Source organism: Sinohyriopsis cumingii, chromosome 17 (assembly GCF_028554795.1).
Source record: "Sinohyriopsis cumingii isolate HCF-2022 chromosome 17, ASM2855479v2, whole genome shotgun sequence".
Taxonomy (NCBI): Eukaryota; Metazoa; Mollusca; class Bivalvia; order Unionida; family Unionidae; genus Sinohyriopsis; species Sinohyriopsis cumingii.
In genome coordinates this window covers 54,584,826-54,592,469 of record NC_142977.1, presented here as the reverse complement: position 1 = coordinate 54,592,469, position 7,644 = coordinate 54,584,826, and the positions used below count along the sequence as shown (strand labels likewise).

The 7,644-nt window shown below is 34.0% G+C and overlaps 1 long non-coding RNA gene across 1 annotated transcript; it reads right to left on the bottom strand.

Moving 5' to 3' along the window:
- Window positions 1-728: 728 nt before the first annotated feature.
- LOC149778780 (uncharacterized) lies at window positions 729-3,887 on the bottom strand. The gene is made up of 3 exons (XR_016415362.1): window positions 3,608-3,887; window positions 2,833-2,977; window positions 729-1,143 (listed from the first exon to the last, which is right to left on the bottom strand). It is a non-coding gene; the product is annotated as an uncharacterized LOC149778780 (long non-coding RNA).
- Window positions 3,888-7,644: the final 3,757 nt, after the last annotated feature.

Genomic DNA, 7,644 nt, shown 5'->3' with positions numbered 1-7,644 from the left:
CCTCGTGCATCTTGAGATGCCTCGGAGTTGTAAGTCGGCTTATACGCGGGTCATGTACTTTTTAGTGTTTATACCTGTTCAGTTTGGTGGTCAGCTTTAGCGCGAACGGGCTTGTATGCGAGTATATACGGTAATATTTCTATCAAGACAGACAAGTTCAAGTGCTTGTAGGATTAGAACCCAAACCCTTTCAATTGTGAGTTGGCATGATAACCACTGAGCCGCTGTGGCTCCTACTGTACTGTGTCTCAGCTGCCATTCCAAAAGTATTACAATTATGGGTAGTGTATTAAATACAGCGTTAGAATGAGAACAGTTGATAAAACTTTGGTTTTGTATCCTAAAGACGTAAATAAGTAAGGAAAAGTTTGCTTCATATAACATATCTATCAAGTAAAATCAATAAATAGAAAAGTGGGACAGAAGTAGACTTGTGTTTTGAAGTAATCTTCATGCAAATGCTGTGCACACAAACAAACTTTTGCACTTTTCCATTTTCACTTGAAATGTACTGTGCAGTGCATTGACCTAATTTAAACTAATGCAAATAATGACTTAATGAAAGTTAACATCCCAGTACATACAATTTTGAACAGCACCTTAATAATTTACTGTTCAGTTTCCACTCATTTTATCAACCGTAGCAGACACATTCAGGGATGAGAACAGAGAAGAGGGGAAAATAATCTTAATGGCAAAAACAACAAAAAACAACTATAGTACTTAGTTTTTATTGAATACAAGAATTAAACAGAGTAAGATCAATATTCAAATCTAGTAATCATAAGCATATAATTTGAGTTCGATTAGTGATCTTTTAATAAGGTAAGACAACGAGAGTATGTATGTATGTATGTATGTATGTACCTGTTATATTAATACATCACATTTATTCTAAAAACTTTAAGGTCATAATGAAAGATACTGCTGGAAATTTGCTTCACATGAAGACCATTCTTCACTGTTCCAGAAAATTCAAAGCAAACAAAACATGTAATTGACATTCCTGCTTCTGAATTTCATTATTTGCCAGTCTGCAACAATATTTTCACTTGGAGATTGTTCTCTTTGAATCAATGCACTTCCTGTTGACCACTGAATTTAAGTTAGCAGGCTCAGTTTTGAACTGTTGAAAAACGAAACCTGAAATGGAAATGAAAAAGTTGGTAGAAGTTTTTTTTTCCTGATCACAGCATTTGAGACGTCCTGTAAGGTGGATTTTTGAAGATTTGTTTTACAAGGTAAAGGCAAAATACATAATTGTAGTTTGGATTAGATGGCACTTTATCACACTGTGAAAATAGGAGCCAACTGTTTTCCCAAGGACACACTTATGCAGCCAACCCAGTCTGAAAATTCATCCTTTGGACTATGAGTCAAATTGCTCTACCAATAGAATTACCATAGTTCAGTAGCAAACATATAAACTGCACTGTTGATGAGATACCTGCAAGTCACACTGCATATTCCAAATCTGACTACTACTGGATAAAGATGCCAATGTGTACCCGGGTATTCTCCCATTGATAATAACCTGGGTAATAAAACGAACAATTGGGTACCCGTTAAAATAAAAGTGTTCACAGGGGCTCATATGGTTGCTTACAATTTACTTGTCAATATAATCCTTTCTCAAGTGACCTATTTAAGAATCAACCCTGATATTTCAAGCCTAACCATCCTAAAATTCATGCCTGTCCATGGTTCATGTGCCAATTTTCTCATGACTTAAAACACTCTTGTTTTCAGAACCTGGTGACATTATCTGGGTCAAATAAAATTAAGCACAATATGAATGTCTGGTTTAACTTGGCTACTGTAACATGCACTTCTTATACCATGTTAGGACAAAAAAATGAATGAAATGGACAACTATACAGACTGAAATATAAAGATCAAAAAAAGTTTGCTACTTAATAACAGTTTTGAAAAAACAGGTTCTTGAATGTGAAACCATTCATTCTATTATGATACTACACACATAGCAGTCCAGCTTAAAGAGAAAATAAATGGCACCAGATATCATTTTTTTTAAAAGAAGAAAAAACAACAAAAATAACCTGGGATGTATCAATGCAACTGCTGGATGTTATGTAACTGAAAAATGTTAGAGAAAAGATATTTTGTTAAACTTAAAAACATGTTGCACTGGAACGTCGTGTAGGGATGAACCATGGCAGGTTGAGGATAATACAACAATCAACATTTATGGACTTTATGATGATTCGCGAAAGTTACTGTAGACATGTACACTAGTCAAAATGACTGTTATGCACAAATAATTTATCAATTTCTTTTGTGTCTATTCTCATCTATACTAGTAATCCACACGAGTTCAGCTGATTTGTGACAAAAATTATAACTCCATATACATTTTTCATACAGTTTTCTGTAGTAATGGCATGTAATTTATACTCTTGTTGTACTCAGATTATGATTTTTGCCACTTATATTAGTAATAATTATGCTTACAGCTCTTTTTGGGTTTGGAACATGTGAACCTATAATAAAGCAGTTCAGCTTCACATTTAATACAATTTCCTTTTGATTGTATACTCTGGTAACCAATCGTTAGGAATGATGGGTACACATTAGAAATTTGCAAAAAAATGACATCTCTACCTCTGGAGCAGCCCTCTGAAAGATTTCTCCAAAACTTTGGGATACATTTTTCCAAAATATGTACATTTGCAATATATAAAGAAATTCAAAATCTGGTTTCCAACTTTTATATTTAAAAAAACAAATGTATTGGGGGTCAAATTTTAGAGTCTGAAATGCATATGTTATCATGTGTATTACATCAAAAGATTTGAAGCGTCTTATACATACCCCTTACTGGAGTCAGAATTTCCTCTAGCATGGCAATGGGGTTTTGTCTGACTTCTTCCTGTTGCTGTCAATGTTTTGCACTTCTTTCAAATGATTGCTAACTTTGTTGTGTTGATTGAATTTTGTGACCTTCATGAAGTTTAATCTGTAAAAAGATAAAAATTAGTATAATTGATCATTTTATTTATCTATGCATAACTGAAAGAATGCACTGAAATGAGAAAACGATTTGGTTGGCAAGAGTCCTAGTGTATATAAACATTAAGAAAAGCTGTAATCCTTATCCAATTAAATCTCTATTTTAAATTTACCAATCAAAATATTTGACAGACAGGGCAAATGTCTTTTAGGAATAAAATCATGAATTAAGCTACTGCATTTGGTTCTCAATCGTGTATGCTTATCTTGATCCACCCAATCAGCAATAAAATAATACGAAAAACAGTTATGTTTGTACAAATTGTTTCAATCGGTAACGCAAGTGCTCCTCACTGAGCGCCCGCATTATTATTGGGGGTGGGGGTAAGGGCCAGACATGGTTGCACAGTTTAATTGCGGAAGGCTTAAATATTCGATGATAGTGTGGTGTAGATATCATGTTTTGAAACAGGAGGTTGAATTATTATCTTTAAGTAAAATCTGAAACAAACTCTTGGCTCAATTTTAAACGACCATGCGAATTTATGCTTATGCTTATAATGTCGATGATTCAGGCTATCCACTTTGATCATTCTATATGCGAAATTGTAAAAAGAAATGAGTAGAAGTAACTTACCTCTTTCTCGGCAATGAACAAGTCTTTCATAATCCTTGAATCTTGCCTAAAAGCACGTCGACGTCTTCTGTTTCGTACTGGACATTAACAACCGTACCGACGTGGATATCTTAAAATGTTGGTGTTGGTTTCTATATTTTAATAATGTCCACACTCTTGCTGTCAGAATGTTTTAAGAGTAAACATGTTGCAGGAGAATATTAAATAACTTTCTCCATAAACAGCGTGGCCCTTGCTAAGAGAACATGGCCCGCGCGTAAATTTCCGTCTGTTCGGTTTAAAAGTGTTCTTCTACATGTACACTGTAGGTCAACATCCAGCATCTGTTGAGTTCATCTAAGGCGCCATAAAGGGTAAATTATTAGTAAACATGTTGTTGTACGCATAGGTGCTTGTATCATTGATTACAATATAAAAATCAGTCATACATGTAGTATAAAAATAATACTTTTATTATTTTATACTACTGTATGACTGACATTTAAATTGTAAGCAATGATGCGAACCCTTCTGGTTTTACACTCCTTTGTACACATGTACTCGGGTATTTTCTAATGTTATTTTTATATATTAAATAAATGCTATTTTATTATCTGATGTTTCATAAAAACTGAGCTATAAGTGAATTCATATCATTAATAAGTTAATTAATATAGACCTAGTTAATTTTGATGTTTTTACACTAGCTTGTGCCGAGCCATGCCCCACTGGACACTCTAATGGTTCTAACAAGCCGATTCTTCCACCGTGTACTCTGATAACCTGGGTCACAGAAAAGTTAACGGAAACGTCAGTGATTTGTTTTGTGATTATTTCAATAGGAAACTTCTTTTATAAACTTTGAAATGACATGATTACAACATTTAAAAGGCTGCAAATAAGCAAAAGTTTCTATTACCAAGAATATACACGTGTAAAACAGTGCGAAAAAGCTACACAACCAAACACGACTGGATTAGGCAGTTAGTTTCTTACGGATTTATTAAATTTTATGTACAGTACATGTTTGTTTTTTTAATGATAATGTACACATGCATAGGAAACGGGGTTGGGTGAAACCTCGATAATAATTTGTCTAATACGTAACCTGTTCGACTGTTCAGTCGGCGTTTGAATTTTAGCGGACACTAGACAAAATGTTTAATGTTACCCCGCGTATTTCTTTGATGCCAGACATTCAACGTCGGTGGACAATGTTTTATTAAACACGTTAATATTATTAATCCTTTATGGTTTCTGCGTGGATTAAACATAGGCCGTTTTATAGAATATGGGGAAGGGGGGCGTCAAGCGTACGTACGCGGGAAGGGGGTGCGTAAAAAAAAAGTATGCATGCGTTCGTACGCGGGGGGGGGGGGGCGTAAAAAAAAGTATGCAAGCGTACGGGGGGACAAGCTTTGCCAGATTTTTGCGTACGTACTAAATGGATGACCCCTAAGCCGAATTACGCAATTCAGTAAGTATAAGATTGTATTGACTTTGTGCGAACGTTAGGCATGGAAGAAAACGACGTACTTTATGTAATTCTCCAATTTTTATGGAAAATAACTTGAGAGTTTATTAGGCCAAAAGGACTGTGCATCAGTGTTTATTTTTTTCCAGATATGAGGTTATGGATTTGTTTTACAATTTGATTGTGGGGTTTTAGAAGTTTGTGAATAAATGAGTTGCATCATATGTTTATGGTACATAGGATTCATTTTAGGGCAAAAGTTTTATTTCCTTTTTATATTTGTAAACTGTGAATTTTGGGGAGAGAAACATTTCACCTTTTTACGGATTATTAAACATCAACCACGATCAGTATGCAAGTTATTAACTCTATTCTTTGACAGCTGTTAAAGTTTAATGGGTAGTCTGGTTATACAAGACCTTAATTCTGAATTGTTTCGTTTTATAAACAGTGAAATGAACCTTAATATGTTCAAATACAAGGAGCCTGTTGGGTCAAAATAAGATTAAAACTCACTGTGAGAAAATATGTTGAAAATGTTTTAAAATTTAAAAATTACAACAAAGTAACAGCAAATGCAAAATAGAAATGATGTCTATTTGACAATAATGGAGATGCTTGACATTCAACATACACAAAATATTTAAGTCCAAATTGCTCATGTGATAACTCACATGAGAAAATCCAACTTTGAATAAATTTGAAATAAGTGTTTAACCAGAATCAAAGTCCAAGTTTCTCACGTGATAACTCACGTGAGAAATTAGATCTCTGTCTTATTTTCAAACATGGTTGTATGTAATGGAAAAGAATGTTTTCTAAGTTCTACTTTCTCATGTGAAAATTTAGATTCTCACGTGAGCAAAATCTGCTCACGTGAGAATCAGGTTAGTTTTTCCTTGGCTCACAAGATCTAACAAACTGCACACATGAGCCTGCAAAATCTACCCTATTTGCATACATTTCTAACAAGGTTCTCATGTGCAGCTTATGAGCAGCTCATGTGAACTGGTGAGATTTTTCTGTACGGGCTGAAATCTTAAAAGATCTGAAAGAAAGTGAAACCAAAAGTTTAGTTAAAATTCATCATGCATTTTATTTCCTTAGAATACAAAAAGTGAAAATTCAAAGGACATAAATGAATTCCAAGCAATCCTAAATGTCCCTTCACAATATCCAAAATTTTAGAAGATGAGGTCAACTCAGAAAATATATAATGTTGTTAACACATTTACCCCTAGCGACAACTTAACGGGGCAAGAGGTAGTAGCCTACAGCCGAGCTCTGTAGCGTCATGGTCATGCATGATACACTAAAGTGAGTGGTATTATAGATGTAGCTCTACAATGATACCAAATAATCTGAAATATCTAGTTGCACTACAAAATACAGATTTAAAAAACCTCATTTTTTGGACCATACTTTGTTTTACCCAAAATTCGCCCGTGGTCGGAATCCGATTTTGTGTCTGGATTTTAGACTTTTTGGTCTCGGATCTAAGGCAAACTGGTATGAACTGCAAACAGACAGATGAGTCTTTGCAAAAAGTAGGATAAGATGGGCATTTGGAATAAAGAGTGGTCTCCATATAAAAATTGTGGCTCCGTTTAGCAAAAAGAACCACACAAAAACGACATAAAAACCCACAAAAACAAACAACTTTTACCCTTCTGCTCATGCGCGAGTCAAATAGCCAATGACAAACGATGTTTCTAACACAACTAGGCAGTATGTTATTGAAAGATGACCGGGGATTTGGTGTTTTCGAGTCTATTTAGATATAGCTTTCAAAATGTGTTTCCTACTCGATTTTCAGGCGAAAATGACAAAAAGCTCCAGGGGTTAATGTGTTAATGAACGAATCCAAAAAGTCAACGAACTTTTAGTAATTCGAAAGAATAATTTAAATAATTCCTCTCAATTATAACTCATCAAACAATAAACTCTGGTCAGTGATTCCCAACGATTGATTTTATTTACCTGACTTTTAATTTAATAGTATTTTCTGGAAAACAAGTGATTCTTAATGCAAAATTCCACTAATTTATAAACAAAGCCATGTATTAAAATTAAACTCACATACACGTCATCATAGAAAACATGACAATAATCAGATAGGTCAAAACTCTACCTTCAATCATAGGCAAAGGTGAAGAATGCAATAGAATCAAAAATACAAAACACCATCTCTCATAAAGAAAAGGAAAAATGTACACAGTAATGCTTTATTTTACATCAAACTCAAATATGCATCTGATTAAAAATATAATAGTTAAAACTAAATGTTGTATGAACTACACCGAATACAGCAGTATATTACTTCTATTCACAACAGAGTGCATCTTCAATCCGTATTATCTTTTTCCCTAACATCAAATGTCATTACTGTATTCTTGTAGTATTATCTCAACCTCAACAATCTCTGCTTTTCCTTTTTTGAAATGAGGGGACTGTGATCACTGAATACAAAAACCAGAGAAAGAGATAAACTAATATACGCTTAAAAATTTTGCAAAGACAACGTCAAAAGACAAACATTCATTCTTTTTCAGTTGTGGAACAATTTCTCTGATGATTGTTTACC